This window comes from Furipterus horrens, unplaced genomic scaffold (genome assembly GCF_987537825.1).
Source record: "Furipterus horrens unplaced genomic scaffold, mFurHor1.1.pri manual_scaffold_11, whole genome shotgun sequence".
NCBI classification, from domain to species: domain Eukaryota; kingdom Metazoa; phylum Chordata; class Mammalia; order Chiroptera; family Furipteridae; genus Furipterus; species Furipterus horrens.
The window spans coordinates 44,510,652-44,530,894 of NW_028327181.1; positions in this window are offsets into that span (position 1 = coordinate 44,510,652).

Here is a 20,243-nt window from a genome sequence, read left to right on the forward strand (position 1 = left end):
AACAACAGAAATGTATTTCTCCACAATTCTGTAAGCTGTAAGTCCAAAACGAAGGTGGCGTCAGGGCTGGTTTCTGGTAGGGGTCAGGTGAGACGGGCCTGCTCAGCAGGGTGGTCGCAGAGGGCGCGAGGACGAAGGCCCAGGAGCAGCAGAACCACAGGGCCCTCCGAGGCTGCGCCTGCATCACAATGGGACGTGCCACGTGACTCCATCCCCGGAAGTGTCCCACGAGACACTCTTCTGTGTGAGTCCTTGCCCAAGAGCGACTCATCTCCGCCCCCCATCCCCTTCCCCTGACACGCCTGTCCTTCACCCACTCTAGAATCAGATGGCAGGGACCACCGCTGGAAGAGGGGAAGGTCGCTCCTGGATCCCGGCTCACCAGCGCCGAGCTGCTTCCCACGGGCCTGGTGCCTCCCAGAGGCCCAGGGCGCTGGTTTCAGCCCCACCCAGTCCCGGAACTGCACGTTTCCCTGTTGGTGGTGGAGACCAGCGCGCCCGCCTTGGCCTCAGCTCCGGACTCTGACCACGCCCCTCCCGAAGCCCCACCCAGGGCTTGCGGCGCAGTTTCCAAGCCGAACAGAGGCAGTGACCACAGAAGAGCGGGTCTTCCTACCCTCACTCCTGCTGTTTCTCGGTGATCAAGAAAACAGCGCCTATGACCAGATATAACAGACTGGGGCACTGAGACAGGAGACCCAGATGGGGCCATGCTCTGGGCGTTGGCCCGACCTGGGGGCCCAAGGCCATGGAGACTTGGGCTCTGGGGTGACTGCCTGAACTGTAAGAATGGGCAGCAGCAGCTGGAGAACCGGGACTGAGATTTAAGGGAAGAAACGTGCAGATGGAGCCGGGATGTTACGAGGCAGAGCTGGAAGAAGACGCCAGGACGAAGAGGGCTGCTTCCTCAAACCACGTTGGAAAGCGTTTTCCTAGAAAGGAGCACAGGAGGGGTTCTCCCAGGCTAGTGGAGAAGCCAGGCGACAGGAACTCAAGCATTACAGGGGTGTCAGGCATAGACTGATCTGTTATACGTGCACATAATTTAAAGGGCGCAGCAGTTGCAGAATTTTTATTAAGAAAGCAGCACCTCCACACCCTCGCCTGTTTCCCTCTCCCACCGGATAACATTTTCCTAGTTTGCCGCTTCTTTTTCCTGAACAGCCCCATGTTTATTTCATATCCCGTTGCCTTTCTTGCCTCCTATCTGTGCCCTGGCATCTGGATGTTTGTACGCTGTCTGTAGAGGTTAGGTTTCACTAACTGTTTTAAGTTTAATAGTTTGTTGCTAAGTCTTATCCATAGATTGTTTTCTTATGAGTGTTCTAGACAAACCTGTTTTTCTTCTCCCTCCCCCAAACTGCCCCATCCCCCGTTTTTTTGTTCTGTTTTTTGTTTTTTGGTATAAATCTTGTGCTGGTTTCTTTTTAAGAATTCTTCTTTGCATTGAGTGAGTTCTCTTGAAACAGTTTGTAGGCAGGAGATGGTTATTTTTTCCCCATTAAAGAAAGAGAGAGAGAGAGATCTAACCGCTACACCTGCGCTGTCCAGTACAGTAGCCTCTACTCTACTGTAGCGACTTAAGTTTAATTAAAACTTTATTGCCTCAGTCACTATAGCTATTTTCAAGGAAATATGTAAAAACTGATATCTAAGATAGGTAGGACAATAAAACTAATATCAAGTTCCTTCAGTCTCAGGCATGATCATACTTAATTTTGTAATTGGCAATTGCTTGCTATTCTCTAGCAGTGTCTCACAATTTAAAACCCCCAACAATATGTTGAATGAATTGGTATGCCTTCAACTTTACACATAAATGATCTTTCGCTGTCTGACCTCTTCTGGGCCTTGTTTCTATTCTTCCAGATTAGATTTTTTAGATTCTTCCATGTTGGTGTGTGTGACTGTAGTTTTTTCTTTTCCTTTTTGTATGAGCCACAGTTTCTTTCTCTGTTCATCTTTTAATGAAAATTCCTGGTTTCCAGTTTTGGGCAGTACAAACAATACTTTTTTAAACAGATTGGTCCGGGTCTCCTTGGACACGTGTGCAAGACACGCTTCCGGGTGTACACCTAGGAGTGGAATTGCGGGGTCATAGGCTATGCCCACACGCAGATATTAGATTACAAGTAAGTGCATCTCAACATATTTGCAGCAATGTACACCTTCAGCCTCAGTAGGAGAGAGCTCCCTTTGCATCCCTGCAAATGCTTCTTATGTTTTACTTTTATTTTTAGCCTTTACTTTTGATCCGGGTAATAGTGAATAGTTGCTCCTTTTACCCGCATGATAGTTTCCTGCACATATGTCCTACTCTAAGGGTTGGTAGAGCAGTTCACATTTGTCCCTACTTCCCCTTTTATTTTCCTTCTCAGAGGCATAGTTCAAGGACACATCTACCCCAGGCTGTGAACTCTTAGCCGCTCTTTTTAGGGAAGGGTTTGGATAGGGCCACCTAGGGTAGCACTTTCCTCTTGGAAAAGTGCACCTGGAAGTTGTCTTGCATCGTACCTCCCACTGTTCCCACGTCTGATGTTCGATCTTTTCATGATCTGCATGTTTCACATTGTCCTTGTTGCTTTCCATGGAGAAAAGACATGGAAATGCCAAATTTATGCCCACCGACTTCAAGCAAAAATACCATAGGAAGCACTTTTTAAAAGTAGATGCCTTAGTTAATCCCAGGGCTACTAAGGCAGCATTTCCTAATGGAGCTCCCATTATATCTGGCTTTAGATATAAAGCCAGAGTCGACAATCACTGAACTACAGTACAATGCTTGTTTTCTATTTAAATCTTATTTTCTTTTATTTTTAATGGAAAACAATAGTTAAAGACTAAACTGCTATTCTTTTCTTTTTGAAAAGATTTTTTAAATTTATTTTTAGAGAGAGAGGAAGGGAGGGAGAAAGAAGGAGAGAAACATCAATGTGGTTGCCTCTCATGTGTCCCCAACTGGGAACCTGGCTCACAATACAGGCATGTGCCCTGATGGAAATCAAACCAGTGGCCCTTTGGTTCGCAGGCCAGCACGCCATCCACTGAGCCATACCAGCCAGGGCTATACTGCTATTCTTAAGTACTTAGTAAGTATATCACCTTTCTTGTTGCTACTGTAACAAATTAACACAAATCTATTCTCATACATTTCTGGAGGTCTAAAGTCTAACATGCAGGTGTTGGCAGGGCTGTGTTCCTGTGGGGGCCTCCAAGGGAGAATCAACATCCTTGCGTTTTCAAGTTCTGGAGGCCCCTACACCCCTTTGCTTGTGGCTCGTTCCATCTTCTTGCTTTGGTGGTCACATCCCCTTCAGTGTGTCTCCGCCTGGGTAATCTTCCTTTCTCAAAATCACGTCTACGAAGGCCTCTTGCCATATCAGGTAACGTATTCACAGGTTCTGGGGATTAGGTCTGGACACTTTTGGGAGACCATTATCAGCCTACCACAGTTTCAAGATTTACTCCACTCATTTTTTGTACATATATGAATCTTGCTACATACTTAATATTTTTTTAGAGGTTGTATTTCTCATTCCATATTCAAACTCTGATTTATAATTTATTTTCAGCTAGTCAGATTGTGTTACTATTTTAAACTATCCTTTTATAGACTTAATACATTTTCTTGAGTGACATGTTCGTTGACAATAGGAATTCTTCCCTGCTTGTCTCTTTTTTCACTGTGGATGGCTGAACTAAAATGTGAGTCTATATTTGTTTATTGAATTCTTATCACATGGCAGATAGAGTATTAGGTGCTTAATTTGCAGTGTCTTTTTAATTTCCATAACTTACTTCTAACTAAAGCCCCATCAGGTGGGTATTAGTTGAATATGTGTATTAGTTTGACATGAGAAACAAAATGGTACACAAGAAAACGTCCACCACAAGCGAGGGCAGTAACAGAGTGAGGGAAGGAGAACAACAAACAGATGCGGGGGCATGGAAAACAAGGGCAAGGTGGCAGAACAAGTCCCTACTGATTAGTTAGTACTTTAAATGTAAACAAAGTAAACTCTCTATATAAAGATAGAGACTGGCAGAGTGGACTTTTTAGATCCAAAGACACAAGTAGGTTGAAAGTGAAAATATGGAAAGATATTTCAACCAACAGAGGACTGGGTTAGCTATACTAATATCAGGAAAAAATAGACTTTAAGTAAAAAACAGTTAAAAGAGACAAATGGGAAAGTTGAGAAATTTATCAAATTGAGAAAGTTGTCAATTTATCAAAAGAAAACAATTATAAATATAAATACACCTAATAACAGAGTCCCCAAAATACATGAAATAAAAACTGACAGAATTGAAGGGATTAATAAAAACTTCTGAATGGTCACTGAAGACTTCAATGCCCAAATTTTAATACTGGTCAGAACAACTAGACAGAAGGGCAATAGAAGGTAGTGGACTCGAAAATGCTATGAACCAACTAGACCTAACAGACATATGTAGAATAGTCCACCAAACAACTACAAATACATATTCTCCAATGCACATGGAAATTAATGAAAACGAAAGCTGGTTCTTTGAAAAGACCAATAAAATCAACAAACTTTTACGTAGATAGACCAAGGGTGAAAAAACGACTCAGATTTTTAGAATCAGAAATGGAACAGAAAATGTTACTATCTACATTATAGAAATGAAAAAAAATCATAAAGGAATATTAAAAACTATTGTATAGTAATAAATTAGATAACTTAGGTGAAATAGAAAAAATAAATAAAAACAAACTACCAAAGCTGCCTCAATAAGAACTAGAAAATCTCAGTACACTTAAAACCAGTAAAGAGATTGCATTAGTGATCATGAAACTGCCCACAAAGAAAATCCCAGTCCCATGTGGCTTTATAGGAAAAATTTATCAAACATTTAAAAAATTAGTACCAATTCTTCATAAGTTTTTTTCAAAAGATAGAAGAGGAGGAAAGACTTCCCAATTCATTGTGTGAGGCCAGTATTACCTAAATGAAAGAAAACACAAACTAGACGCTAATATGAACATAAATGGAATAATTCCAAAGTATTAGCAAACAATCTAGCAACATATTAAAATAACATATGAAGTGACATCAGCAAGATGATGAAATAGGAAGTACCAACCCTTATACCTCAGACACAGAAACACTGATTTGACAGTATATGGACCAAAATAATTTTATGAAAAGTTCAGAATGCAGTTAAGAATTTGCAGTGTAGCCCTGGCTAGTGTGGCTCAGTGGATTGAGCACTGGCCTGCGAACCAAAGGGTCACCAGTTCGATTCCCAATCAGGGTACGTGCCTGGGTTGCGGGCCAGGTCCCTATTTGGGAGCATATGAGAGGCAATCATACATTGATGTTTCTCTCCCTCTCTTTCTCCTTCCCTTCCCCTCTCTCTAAAAATAAATAAATAAAATCTTAAAAAAAAAAAAAAAAAAAAAGAATTTGCGGTGTCCGGGAAGAGCATGAAATGGAGACCAGCTGCAGTGAAACAAGTAACAGCAATTTTACCTTACCCACATCAGTCCCTCCGCAGGCCTGCACGCTCAGTACCAGGAGAGGTCGCTTCTGCCTGTTGCTTCTCCCTCAAAGGAATGAGAGAGTGGAACATGAATTCATCATCCTTGCCTTTTGGGGCCCTACCTGAGGGACATGCTCCTGTCTTGTCTCACCCAGAGCACTGAGGGGACTGGAATAGCTTGGATGTCTGGGGACAGCTGAAAACAAAGAAGAGAAGAGGTGGCTTGCTGTGCCCAGCACAGCTCTGTGAAACAGGGAGGAGGTGCGCAAGCACGAATCTTCTCCCGAAGGAGGAAGGGAAAGGAGTGTGCACATCCATGACAGTGTTTGAGAGACTTCCAGAATCTCCAGCCAGACTGATGATAAAGGTCTTTCCCTGTCAAAGCCAGTCCATAAAGACTGGGAATGGTAACTACAAGGAAACTGAAGAATCATGGAAATAAGACACAACTAAAGGAACAAAATAAACCTCCAATTACCGATCATGAAGAAATGGGATCTATAAATTGCCTGACAATGAATTCAAAATAATCCTTTTTATCAGACTGACATGCTGCCTGCTCTGTAAGAGGGCAATTGTCAAATAATCATCTATAAGAAGTTCAGTCAGTTACAACAGAAGACAGATGGACAACTAAATGAAACCAGGAAGTTGATACATGAACAAAATGAGTATATGAACAGATAGAACTTAGATTTTAAAAAAGAACCAAATAGAAATTATTGAGCTGAAGAATACAATAACTAAACTGAAAACTGTTATCGAGCTTCAACAGCAGGTCTGCTCAAGCAGAGGAAAGAATCCCCAGTCTTGAAGTCAGCTCATTTGAAATTATTTAGAGGAGAAAAGAGGAAAAAAGACTAAAGAAGGCCTAAACAACTTATGGAACATCATAAGAGAATTATAAGCATGTGGGAATCCCAGAAAGAGAAAAGAGAAAGGAGCAGAAAACATTTTAAAATTTAATGGCCCAAAATTTCCCAAATGTGGGAAAAAAGATGGATATCCAGATTTATTAAGCTCAAAGTATCCCAAGTAGGATGATCCCAAAGTCTATACCAAGAAACATTATAATCATACTATCAAAATTCAAAGATAAAGATCTTGAAAAGCAGAAAGGGAAAAGCATCTTGTCATATACAAAGGAGTCCCTCTTAGACTACCCATGAATTTTTCAGAAGAGACTTTGCAGGCCAGAAAGGAGTGGGATGATATATTTAAAGCATTAAAGGAAAATAACTGCCAATCAAGAATACTATAATTGGCATAACTGTTCTTCAGAAATGAGGAGGGATAGACTTTTCCAGACAAACCAAGCTGAGGGAGTGTACCACTATGCCTGTCTTACAAGAAAAGCTAAAGGGATTTCTTCAAACTGTAATGACAAGACACTTAACTAACAACACAAAAGTATAAAAGTCACTGATAAATGTAAAGACAGAATGCTATAATACTGTAATGGTGTGTAAATCACTTAAAAATTTTAAGTTTTTCAGTTTTATTGAGAATTATTGTAATATAATATTGTATGAATTTAAGGTGTACAACAAAGATTTGATATATGTATATATGTGAAATGATCACAATAAGTTAACATCCATCACATCACATAGTTACAATTTTCTTTTCTTGGCATAGAAAACATTTAAGATTTACTCTTAGCAACTTTCAAATATCAGCACAGCATGTTGTACATTATGTCTCCAGAACTTAATCATCTTACAGCTGGAAGTTAGTGTCTTTTGACCAGTGTCACCCATTTTCCCCACTTGCCAACTGCAGTCTCTGGCAACCATCAATCTGTTCTGTTTCTATGAGTTTGTTTTTTAGACTCCACATGTAAAAGAGGTCATACAGTATTTATCTTTCTCTGTCTGGCTTGCTTTATTTAACATAATGCCCTGAAGGTTTACCCATGTTATCACAAATGGCAAGATTCCTTCTTTTTCATGGCTGAATAATATTCCATTGTAGACCACATTTTTCTTTATCTATTCATCTACTGATGGGCACTTAGAGGTTGATGCAATAAACATGGGGATACAGATATTTCTTTAAGATAGTGATTTCAATTCCTTCAGATATACTCATATACCTAGAAGTGTAATTGCTGGACCATATGGTAGTTTTATTTTTAATTTTCTGAGAAAACTCCATACTGTTTTCCAGAGTGGCTGTACCAGTTTACCTTCCCATCAACAGTGCATGTGTCTCTTTTTCTTCACATCCTTGCCAACACTGGTTCTTGTCTTTTTAATACTAACCATGCTAACAGGTGTAAGGTAATACCTTATTGTGGTTTTGATTGCATTTTCCTGATGATTAGTGATGTTGAGCTCCTTTTCATGGACCTGTCAGCCATTTGTATGTCTTCTCTGCCCCCTTTTTAAATTGGATTGTTTTATGCTATTGAATTATGTGAGTTCTTTATATATTTTGGATATTAACTCCTTATCAGATACCTGATTTGCAAATATTTTCTCCCATTCTATGGGTGGTCTTTTTATTTTGTTGATAATTTCTTTTGCTGTGCAAAAGCTTTTAGGTTTGATGTAGTCCTACTTGTTTATTTTTGTCTTTTTTGCCTGTTTTTTGTGTCAAATACAAAAAATAATAGCAGGACCAATGTTAAGAAACATACTGCTTATATTTTTTTCTATGAATGTTATGGTTTCAGGTCTTACATTCAAGTCTTTAATTCATTTTGAACTTATTTTTGTGTATGATGTATGATAGGGGTCCAATTTCATTATTTTGCATGTGGCTATCAGTTTTCTCAACACCATTTATTGAAGAGACTATTCTTTCCCCGATGTGTATTCTTGGCTCCTTTGTTGTAAGTTAATCGACCATATACATGTGGGTTTATTTCTGGACTCTCTATTTGTTCCATTTATCTATGTGTCTTTTTTATGCCAGTACCACACTCTTTTTATTGCTACAGCTTTGTAATATTATTTGAAATCAAGAAGGGTGATGCTTCTAGCTTTTTCTTCTTTTGCAAGATTCTGTTGCTTATTCAAGGCCTTTGCGGTTCCATACAAATTATAAGATTATTTTTTCCATTTTTGTGAAAAACACCATTAGAATTTTTAGGGTTATTGCATTGAGTCTATAGGATGCTTTGGGGAGTATGCACACTTTAACAATATGAATTTTTCCAATTCATGAACATTGCATGTCTTTGTGTTGTGTGTGTCTTCCTCAATTTCTCTTATCCATGTCTTACAGTTTTTAGTGTAGAGACCTTTTGCCTCCTTGATTAAATTTATTTCTAGGTACTTTATTTCTTATTATGCAAATGGTAATGTCTTCTTAATTTCTCATTTTGTGCCTTGTTAGTGTATAGAAATGCAACTGAATGAACTACAAATTTTTGTTAATGGATACACAATATAAAGATATCTAAATAGTTTCATCAATAACAAAGTGGGGAAGAGTACAAGTGTAGAGTTTTTGTATGTGATTGAAGTTAAGTTGCTATTAAACTAAAATAGATTGCTATAACTAATGTTTTATGAAAACACCATAGTAAACAAAAAGAAAATACCTATAGAAGATGCACAAAGAAAAGGAGAAAGGAATCAAATCACATCACTACAAAAAAAAACTATCAGTGAAACACAAGGGAAGAAAGGGAAGCCACAATGAAATATCACTTCACACCTGTTAGGAGGGTTACTGTAAAAAAACCAAAAAAAACAAAACTGCAACTCCGTACACTGTTGGTAGGAATGTAAAACGGTGTAGTCGCTATGGAAAACAATATAGAAGTTCCTCAAAAAGTTAAAAATGGAATTACCATATGATCCAGAAATCCCACTTTTAGTTTATATCCAAAAGAATTTAAATCAAGATCTCAAAAAGATATCTTTACTCTCATGTTAATTGCATTATTCACAACGCCAAGACGTAGAAACAACCTAAATGTCCATCAACAGATAAACTGTGGTTTGTACATACAATGGAATATTATTGTTCAGACTTAAAAAGAAGGAAAATATCATTTGTGACAAGATGGATGAATCTGGAGGTGATTATGCTAAGTAAGTGATCCAGTTACAGAAGGAGGAATGCTTTATGATTTCACTTATCTGAGGTAAAATAGTCAAACTCATAGAAGGACAGAGTAGAATGATGGTTGTCAGGAACTGAGGAGAGGGAAAGTGTTGTTGTTTAATGGTATGAGTTTCAGTTTTGCATGATGAATAAGTTCTAGAGATCTGCCAACAACATAGTGCTTATAGTTAACAATAATTAGTTAAGAGGGTAGATCTCATATTAAGTGGTCTTACCACCATATTAATTAATTAAAAAATTATCTGTTCCTTTACAAAAACAAAACAAAACTATACATCATGCCAAAGTGGGATTTGCCCTAGGAGTTCAGGTTGGTTCAACACCTCAAAATCAACTAATTTTATATATCATATCAATAGAATACAAACAAAAGGGACATGATTGTGTCAATAGACATTGAAAAGGCATTCAATAAAATTCAACACATTTTCATGATAAAAATCTAGGAATAAAAAGGAACTCAATAGTCAACAGGACTATCTAGGACTAGAATGGAGCCTCCTCAACACGAAAAGGGCATCTAAGAAAAACTCACAGCTAATGTCATCCTTAATGGTAAAATACTGAATGCTTTACTCCTAAAATACAAAACAAGATAGGAATGTTCACTCTCCCCACTTCTATTAAACACCATAGTGGAGGTTTTAGCCAAGACAATTAAGAAGAACAAGCAATAAAAGACATCTTCACTGGAAAAGAAGAAGTAAAACTATTCCTATTCCAATGACATAATCTTGAACACAGAATACCCTAAAGAATACACTGAAAACCCTCAATGCAGCAAAGTTGCTGGATACAAGGCTAGTATGCAAGATCAGTGGTATCCTTATACACTAGCAATGAGCAATTCAAAGATAAAATTAAGACTTCTAGGCAAGATGGCAGTGCAGGCAAACTTTGGGTGGTAGCCATACATTGCAATATGCAGATCATGTATCACAGAAATGTCCTTGAAATCTATATGATCTTAGCAACCAAGATCATCCCAATAATTTTTAAATTGCCCTAAATTATCACTGCTGATTTAATGTGTATGAATAACTTTGAAAACTTCTTGACAGGACTTAAGTGCTAAGGATAGGCAGTTTCCATTTAAAATATATATATATAGGCACCAGGATTTATAGCAGCTTTATTCACAATATCCCCAGGTTTCCATCAATAAGAGAATGTGAATCAATCCATGCAAGGGAACAGTACTCAGCAATTAAAAACAAAAACAAAAAACAGTGCTACCAGTATCTTAGGTTGAGTGAAGGAAGCCTTACCCAACACAGCATACCGTGTGAGTCCACAACTAGGGAGTTTTAAAACCGGCAAACCTTATGCAGAGCGTTAGAAAGGACAGCGGTGGTCTCTGTGGGGACACGGGCCTCGCCAGCCCAGAGGCAGCCACAGGACAGTGAAGTACAGGCTGTCTGAAGGACGCCCGGCTCCAGACTGCGCCTGGTCAAGGTCACGAGGGCCACCGCAGGAGGCCCGGCGCTGGCTGCTCTCCCACCAAGAACCCGTTCTTCTGGACTCGCAGGCCCAGGTTTGCTGGGTGGAGCAGAAAAGGCCTAGATGAAACCGAAGCTCCAGCATCCCTGTCTCTTTTGAAGATGCAGAACCTCGGATGCTCAGGCGGGCTCTGATTGCACTCCGAAGTTTTCCTTCCGTTTTCTCCTCCGGCTCGTGCCCCAGCGTTGAACGCGGTCCTGTTGCCGCTTCCTCCGGCGTTCACTCAGCGAGCCCTTCCGTTCTCCTGTGGGCCTGGAAGACGGGCCACTCCTTTTCTAAACCGTTAGCGCTGGTCCCTGAAATACGTGGCAGCGCCGCGCCCGAGGTTTTCTCCTGCTCCTCAGGTGCTGCGTCCACGGGCCCCCTGCGCCCGCCCTCGTGTCCGCTTGGCTCGTCGGCCGCCTGCCCCGCTCTGATCTCCCGCCACCGTGCGGCGTTCCGCCTGGTCTGGGGCTGCAACCGCGGGACCGGACAGCACTGCTGTGCGGAGCCCGCCCGTAGCCCCTCCCGTCCGGTCGTCCGGTCGTGGTGAGCGGTGTGCCCCCTCCGCGGAGGCCGCAGACGGCCTTCCGCCCTCCCGGGGCTGCCGCGCTGCGCCGGGCTCACGACTCGGCTCCTTCCCGCTGCTCTGCGAGCTCCCGAGTGTCGGGATGCCCCTCCCGAGCCCAGCCTGGCGGTCTCCTGCCTCTTTAGCTGCCTCCGGATAGAGAAGGTAGGTGTGGGCAGTAGGAGGAGACCTGGGGCCGAGACCCGGAGGGGGCAGGGGGCAGGGGGGCCCTGGGGGCGCGGCGAGGACGCAGCCGCCGAGCCCCCTCCCTGCCCAGAGCCAGGGCCTTTGTCCCCGCCCCGCGCCCACCGCCCACCGACCGGTCTGAGTCGAGGCTCTGCGTGTGTCACAGTGGAATGTTTGTGACGCCATGCGGTCCCTTTCCAAGGCGACGCTGTCTGGGGAAATCCTCCGAACCTGCTCAGAGTCCTCCCTCCTCCATCCCACGGAGCCTCCACGCCTGTCCAGGCGATCAAGAGATGTCCCGGGTTATTGTTGAATTTACCATTGACTGTATTCGGCCTGTTGCCATGGGGTCGCAGATGAGCTGACAAGAGAAGTTATTTAAGAAGATATTAGGGGCTCTCTCTCAAAAGCAGACTCTTATCTGAGGGGGTGTGGAGTCTTCTGGGCTTTGTTCTTGAAAATTTTTCACATTATCTATTAATGAGAACTGCAAAGCATGTTGCACCAGGAGAAACACTCAGTGTTCCCAAAGGGATTCCCATGAAGGAGTCTGTGCAGTGGCAACAGACAGTGTGACGACTGAAAAGTTTGCAGTTTTCTTTCTGCATGCGACCCTCAGTGACCCTCGCTACTACTGACCCACCGTCTCTCCTTCTCCACAGTCACTCTGAAGTCCTCAAGGAGGAAATGAGATGGGGTACGTGATGCCCACACCCTGCGAGGTATAATCAGGTTGCTCTGGAGCTGGGCAACCGGAATTTGAGTCCACGCCTGTGACTGGCCCTCGGTCTCGCCGTCTGTGTGTGGAGTACAGGACAGCAGAGCCCGGCTGAGGGCTGCTGTGGGGTTATGGTGGGAATCAATCAGGCTCTGGGTTAGCTTTTCTTTATGATCTCCAATTTTTAAAACAACTCTGGGATCCCACCTGAGAGTTACATATTGGTGAGTGAAAGCCCTTCTCCCTCCCTCAGCGCTGCCATTTGTAGGCTCGTTCATGTGTGCCCATCGTCCTGTTTGTAGTGGTGACAGGTACATGCAATCACTGTCCAGGCCACTGCCTTAGGCGTGCGGAATGAGAACCAGGGTTCCCCTGGGAAGCGGAGGGAGAGTGAGAACAGACGGTGGAACGGGATGAAAGATGAAGACCTACGCTGGGAGCCTGTGTCTGCAGCAGTGTGCTCCCTAAGCCTGGAGGCAGGGGGAATTAGTCAAAACCACCCCCTCGCTGGCCTCCCTGGACTCACTGCGTAATGCCTGCATCTGGCTTAGGAACTCTAAGACGCCAAGGTCATCTGTTTAATGTCCCACTTTGACTGGGCCATCCCTAAGGAAGGCAAAGTAAAATGTCCTGTCCCATGTCCATGATTTTTAAATGGTTTAAATGTTTCGTGGGGTAGAAAATGGGGCTAGGTTTACACCAGACGGTCTCCTTTCCCTCAGGTCCCCTGTAGTTTTAACTCTGCAGCCTCGGGACTCGTAGTTGAAGAAACCCTATGAAGGAGAGAAATTGAGGCAGTCATCACCAGCTCCGGCTTTCATGGGAAGGAGCTTACACTTTCAGAATTTCTGCATTTGAATGAAGGGGTTGGCTTGCATGGTTACGGAGACTGAGAAGTCCCGAAACCTGTACTCAGCACCTGGATCCCCAGGAAGGCTGATGTGCAGTATCGGTTTGAGTCCACTAGTCTGAGGACCAAGAAAGCTGATGGTGTCACTCCCGTCCGAGTCCAAATCTGAGTCTGAAGGCAGAAGGAGACGTATGTCCCAGCTCAAAGATAGTCAGGGAGAGAGAGCAATTCTCCCTTAGTTTTTGTTCTATTCAGGCCTCTCACAGATCGGATGAAGCCCACTCACAGCGGGAGGGAGATCTGCTTTACTCAGTCCATGTTCAACGGGTCCTCTCATCCAGAAACACCCACACAGAAACAGCTGGAATCATGTTTAACCAAATACCTGCGTGCCCTGTGGCCCAGTCAAGTTGACGCATAAGCATAAATTAATAAAGACATTTTCAGATCAGAATTGACCTAAAAAATAATTATACTAAGGTCTGTATATATCAGATGTAAACTTTTTTGTTATTAGAACCAATAATTTTATTATATATTTAGATACCTCTCCCAGAGAAAAATTAGTACATAGAAACAGAGACATGTGCCACCACCCCACATCCCCTCCACCCCTCCTAGTTGTCTGGATGAGTATTTCTTCTTTATTTATTTTCTGGACTTCCCTTCAGTTCAATTTTCTGAACTTCTGTTTTGTTTTGTTTTTATAGTTTTGAGGTAGATGTATTTCTTCTTAGTTGTGAAGGGAGAAGCAGAGTCTACCTATACCTCCATCTTGGCCAGAAGTCCTCATTCAATCTTTAATTCAACACAGTTGGGTTGGGCCCAGGCTCTATACACCTTGCCACCTCATGTGATCTCTCAGGTCAAGAACAGAGGAGTTGGGGTGACATCAGCAAAAGATGGTGGAATAAGAAGTCTCAACCCTCTCATTTTCCAACAGGAATGAACAATATGCAGACCAAACTACCTTTAGGGAAACTCTGGAAACGAGTGAAGAAGTCACAGTACCCCAGGAGAGCTTATCAGGGGACACCCTCCCCAAGCCCGCACAGCCACTCCCCAGTGAGGGGGTGAGCCACATGTCATCAGTCCAACTTTCAGGTGGCTTCTCAGGGACAGTCCCCCTCTCTCCTGACTGGGATGGCCAGAAGAACTGGAACAGTCTGAATGGCTGGGGCTTCCAGAAACAAGAAAGCGAGGAGGCAGCTTTCCGCAGCAGGAAGGGGCCTGTGTCCCACAGAGGCCAGGGCAGCTTGGCTTGATCAGGACAAGGCACCCAACTTAATATCCTCTGCTGCAAGAAGGAGCGGGGAGAGCCACAGTTCTGACTCTTTGGAGAGCTGCTTGAGGTATCTGTCTTGCCTGATTTGGGGAGCTGCTGAGGGGCTGACACACTTTGAACGCCCCTGAGAATGGAGGAGACACTGGCCCTTGTTGCTGTAGTGCCAGGAAGCTGAAGTACCACAGGCTGGCACCAGGGGGAGCACAAAACCATGAGCTCCTGAAAAGAAACTGGCAAACCTCTCTAGTTGAGAAATTACACCAATAAGCCCAGTGAAGTTGCAGTTCCCCAAAAAGGTTTCAGAGGCCTCAAAAAATTAAGAATAGAGTTACCATATGACTCATCAATTCCTCTTCTGGGTATCTACTTGAAGAAATCTAAAATATGTATTCTCAAAGATATATGCACCCCTATGTTCATTGCAGCATTATTCACAGTGGCCAAAACATGGAGACAACCAAAGTGTCTTTCGATAAAGGACTGAATAATGAAGATGTGACTCATATATACTATGACTACTACTCAGAAAAATACTTCCATTTGTGACAAATGAATGGACCTTGAGAATATTATGCTAAGCAAAATAAGTCAGAAAGAGCTAAGAACCATAGTTTTCACTCCTATATGGGTTTTAAAACTGAAACTCTTAGAAACAGACAACAGTATGGTGACTACTAGAGGGAATGGGGGTAGTAATACAGGGTAAAAAGGGCCAAATATATGTTGGCAGGAAATGATTTGACTTTGAGTGGTAGAGCACAATGCAAATACAGATCATGTATCATAGAATTGTACACTAAAACATATATGATTCTATTAACCAGTGTCACCCCAATAAATGTAATAAAAAGACAAAGTACAACAGGAGAAGTCACGTAACCCACACAAGGGACATTCTCTGAGCATCCAGCTCAGGTGATCAAGGAGACTGTACCACTGGGTCCCACAGGACACCTACCAAAACTGGAAGATGTAGCCGATCTGCCTAATACATTGGAAACAAACAGAGAGGCAGCCAAAATGGAGACACAAAGAAACATACTCCAAATGAAAGAACAGGACAAATCTTCAAAAAAAAAAAAAAACTAAATGAAGAGAAGGCAAGAAATCTACTACATACAGAGTTCAGAATGATGGTTATAGGAATGCTCAAGAAACTTAGGGGAAGAATAATTAATTCAGTGAGAACTTAAACAAAGAGATAGTCCAAATGAAAAATGACATAAAAACCATTAAAAAGAAACAGTCACAAATAAAGACTACAATATTTGAAATGAAGAATACACTAGAAGGAATCAACAGTTGGTTAGATGAAGCAGAGGATCAGTGATTCTGAAGACAGGTAGCAGGAAATACCTGATTAGAGCAGCAAAGAGAAAAACAGTTTAAAGGATTTTGGGACAACATGAAGTGGAACTAGATCTGCATTATGGAGATACCAGAAAGAAAAGAGAGAGGGCAAGAAATTAAGAACCTATTTGGGAAAAAAAATAACTGAAAACTTCCCTAACCTGGTAAAGGAAATAGACATACAAGTCCAGGAAGCACAGAGAGTCCCAAACAAGATAAACCCAAAGAGGCCCACTCCAAAACACATAGTAATTAAAATGGCAAAGGGTGCCCTGACTGGTGTGGTTCAGTGGGTTGGGCATCACCACCAAAAGTGAAAGGTCACTGGTTTGATTCCCAGTCAGGGCACATGCCTGGGTTGCAGGCCAGGTCCCCAGTTTGGGACAGACAAGAGGCACCCGACTGATGTTTTTTGCATCAATGTTTCTCTCCCTCTCTTTCTCCCTCCTGTACTCCCTTCCTTCCCCTCTCTCTAAAAATAAATAAAATCTTTTTAAAAATAAAATGGCAAAAGGAAAAGACAGAGAGAAAATCTTAAAAGCAGCAAGAGAAAGACAGTACCTGCAAGGCAGCATCCATAAGACCGTCAGCTGATTTCTCAACAGAAACTTTGCAAGCCAGGAGGGACTGGCACAAAATATTAAAAGTGATGAAAGACATGGATCTACAATGAAGACCACTTTAGAAAGGCTATTATTTAAAATTCAAGAAGAAATTAAGAACTTCCCAAACATGAAAAATCTGGAAGCGTTTATTACCACCAAACCAGTGTTACAGAAAATATTAAATGGTCTTTTTTAAGAAGAAGAAAGAAGAAAAGAGGAACATAATTATAAAGACTAGATGGCAATAAATACATACCTATCAAGAATCACTTTGGCCCTGGCTGGTGTGGCTCAGTGGACTGAGTACTGGCCTGTGAACCAAAGGGTAACCAGTTCAATTCCCAGAAAGGGCATGTGCCTGGGTTTCAGGCCATCTCCCCAGTTGGGGGTGTGTGAGAGGCAACTGATCGATGCTTCTCTCCTTCTCTTTCTCCCTCCCTTCCCCTCTCAATAAAAATAAAAAAATAAAATCCTTTAAAAAAAGGAATATGAAAGAACAACCTACAGAATGAGAGAAAGTACTTGTAAATCAAAGGGCTGATAAAGATCTAATATTCAGAATATATAAGGAATTTTTACAATTCAACAAAAAATACAAACCACCTAATTTTTAAAATAAAAGATTTGAGTAAACATTTCTCCAAAGAAGACACACAAATGCCCAACAAGCCCATGAAAACATGCTCAGCATCCTTAGTCATTAGGGAACTACAAAGTAAAACCACAGTGAGATATCACTACCCTGATGGCTGTTATTTTTTAAAAATGAGAAAATAGCCAGTGTTAACACTATGTACTGCTGATGGGAATACTGAAGCCACTGTGGAAGACGGTATGGTGATTTCATAAAGTAATAAATACAAAAGTAACACATGACCTAGAAATTTTACTTTTGTGTATACACCCAAAAGAATTGAAAGCAGGCACTCAAACAGATATCTGCATTATTCACAATACCAAAAGGTAGAAACAATCCAAATGTCAACCAACAAATGAAGGGAAAGGTAAATTATGGTTTATACGTACAATGGAATATTATTCAACCTTAAAAATAAATTAAATTTTGATACATGCTACAACATGGATGAACCTCGAGAAAATTATGCCAAGTAAAATACTCCTGGCACAAAAGACAAACACTGTACAATTATATTTATATGAGGTACATAAAATAGTCAAATTCATAAAGACATAAGGGGCGCTGGCTGGTGTGGCTCAATGGACTGAGCACTGGCCTGTGAACCAAAGGGTTGCTGGTTTGATCCCCAGTCAGGGCACAGGCCCGCATTATGGGCCAGGTGCCCTGTTGGGGGCACGTGAGAGGCAACCACACATTGGTGTTTCTCTCCCTCTCTTTCTCCCTCCCTTCCCCTCTCTCTAAAAATAAATAATAAATAAAATATATATATTTTAAAGACACGAAGTAGAATAGTGGCTACCAGGGGCTGGGAGAAGGGTGGAACGGGAAGTTATTGTTGAATAGGTTTGAAGTTTCAGTTTCAGATAATGAAAAAATCTCCAGAGACAAGAGGTGGAGATGATCACAAAATATTGTGAATGTGCTTCTTTTATTAATGTAACATTGGTTTATAGCATTATATATTTCAGGTGTATGACATTATAACCTGACATCTGTTTGCACTATAGCATGCTCACCACCAAATGCTGAGTCTCCAACCATCACCACACATTTGACCCTCTTTATCCATTTGCATCTGCCTACCCCTCCCCCATCGTAACCACCAATCTGTTGTTCACATCTATCAGTTTGTTTGTTTTTTACTTTTTGTTTTATATTCCAAAATTGTATGAGTGAAATATAATTTTTCTAATTTATTTTCCTTTTCCAACTGGCATTTCATTTATAATACTCTTAAGGTTTATCCATGTTGTTGCAATTGGCAATATTTCACCTATGGCTGAATAGTATTCCATATATATAACATTTTTATTATCCATTCATTAGTCAGTGAACACTTCAGATTTTTCCGTGACTTGGCTATTGTGAATAATGCTACTGTGAACATAGGGTTGCTTGTACCCTTCAAATTAGTGCTCTCATGTTCTTTGGATAAATACCCAGAAGTGCAATAGCTAGATCATGTGATAGTTCTATTGTTGATTTTTTAAGGAACTTCCATACTGTTTTCCACAGCGGTGCACCAACTTATAATTCCACCAACAGTGTATGAGGGTCCCCTTTCCTCCACATCCTCTGCAGCAGTTACTTATTGTATTTTGATGATAGCCGTTCTAGCAGGTGAGAGGTAATACCTCATTGTGGTTTTGATTTGCATTCCCCTAATAATTAGTGATGTTGAACATCTTTTCATGTGCCTGTTGGCCATCCATATGTCTTCCTTAGAAAAATGTGTTTTCAGACGCTCTGCCCATTTTTTAACTGGGTTGTTTGGGGTTTTTTGTTGTTGTTATTGCTACATTATATGACTGCTTTATATATTTTGGATATTAGCCTCTTGTTGGAAATGTAATTTGTAAATATATCGTCCCATTTGGTTTGTTGCCTTTTCACTTTGTTTCCTTCGCTGTGCAGAAATTTGTAGTATTATTCCCATTTAGTTATTTTTGTTTTTGTTCCCCTTGTCGCTGAAGTCAAATCTGCAAAAACATTGCTAAGACTGATTTCAGGAGCTTACTGCCTATGTTTTATTCTACATATTTTATGGTTTCAGGCCTTACATTCAAGTCTTCAATCTATTTGGAGTTAATTGTCACGTGTGATATATGATAGTGTCTGGTTTCATTCTCCTGCATGCGGCTGTCAGGTTCTCCCGACACCAGTTATTGAAGGATCTATCCTTTCTCCGTGGTATGTTCTTGGCTCCTTCATTTGTATATTTGTGAGTTTATATCTGGACTCTCAATTCTGTTCTATTGATGTGTGTGTTCGTTTTTCTGTCAATACCATATTGTTTAATTGTATCTCTGTAGTATAGTTTGAAATCAGGTAGTGTGATGTCACAGATACCTCTGGCTTTGCTCTTATTTTTAAGGGTAGCTTTGGCTATTTGGGGTCTTTTGTGGTTTCATACAAATTTCAGGATTTCCTGTTCTATTTATGTGAAACAATTCCATTGGGACTCTGTTAGGGGTTGCACTGATTCTGTAGATAGCTTTGGGTAGTATGAACTCTATTTTTTTTTTTTTTAACATTTTATTCATTTATTTTTAGAGAGAGGGGAAGGGAGGGAGAAAGGGAGGGAGAGGAACATCAATGTGTGGTTGCCTCTTGTACGCCCTCAACTAGGGGCCTGGCCCGCAACACAGGCAAGCGCCCTGACTGGGAATTGAATCGGCAACCCTTTGGTTTTCAGGCCAACACTCATCCAACGAGACACACCAGCCAGGGCCTGAACTTTTAAACATTGTTAATTCTTCCAATCCATGAGCATGAAATATCTTTCCATTTCTTTGTGTCTTCTTCCATTCCTTTCAACAATATCTTTTCGTTTTCAGGTCTTCCACATCCTTGGTCAAATTTATTTCTAGGTATTTTATTCTTTTTGTTGTGATTATAAATAGGATTTTTTAATTTATTTCTCTTTTTGGTGGTTTATTATTAGTATATTGAAATGCAACCGATTTTTGTATTT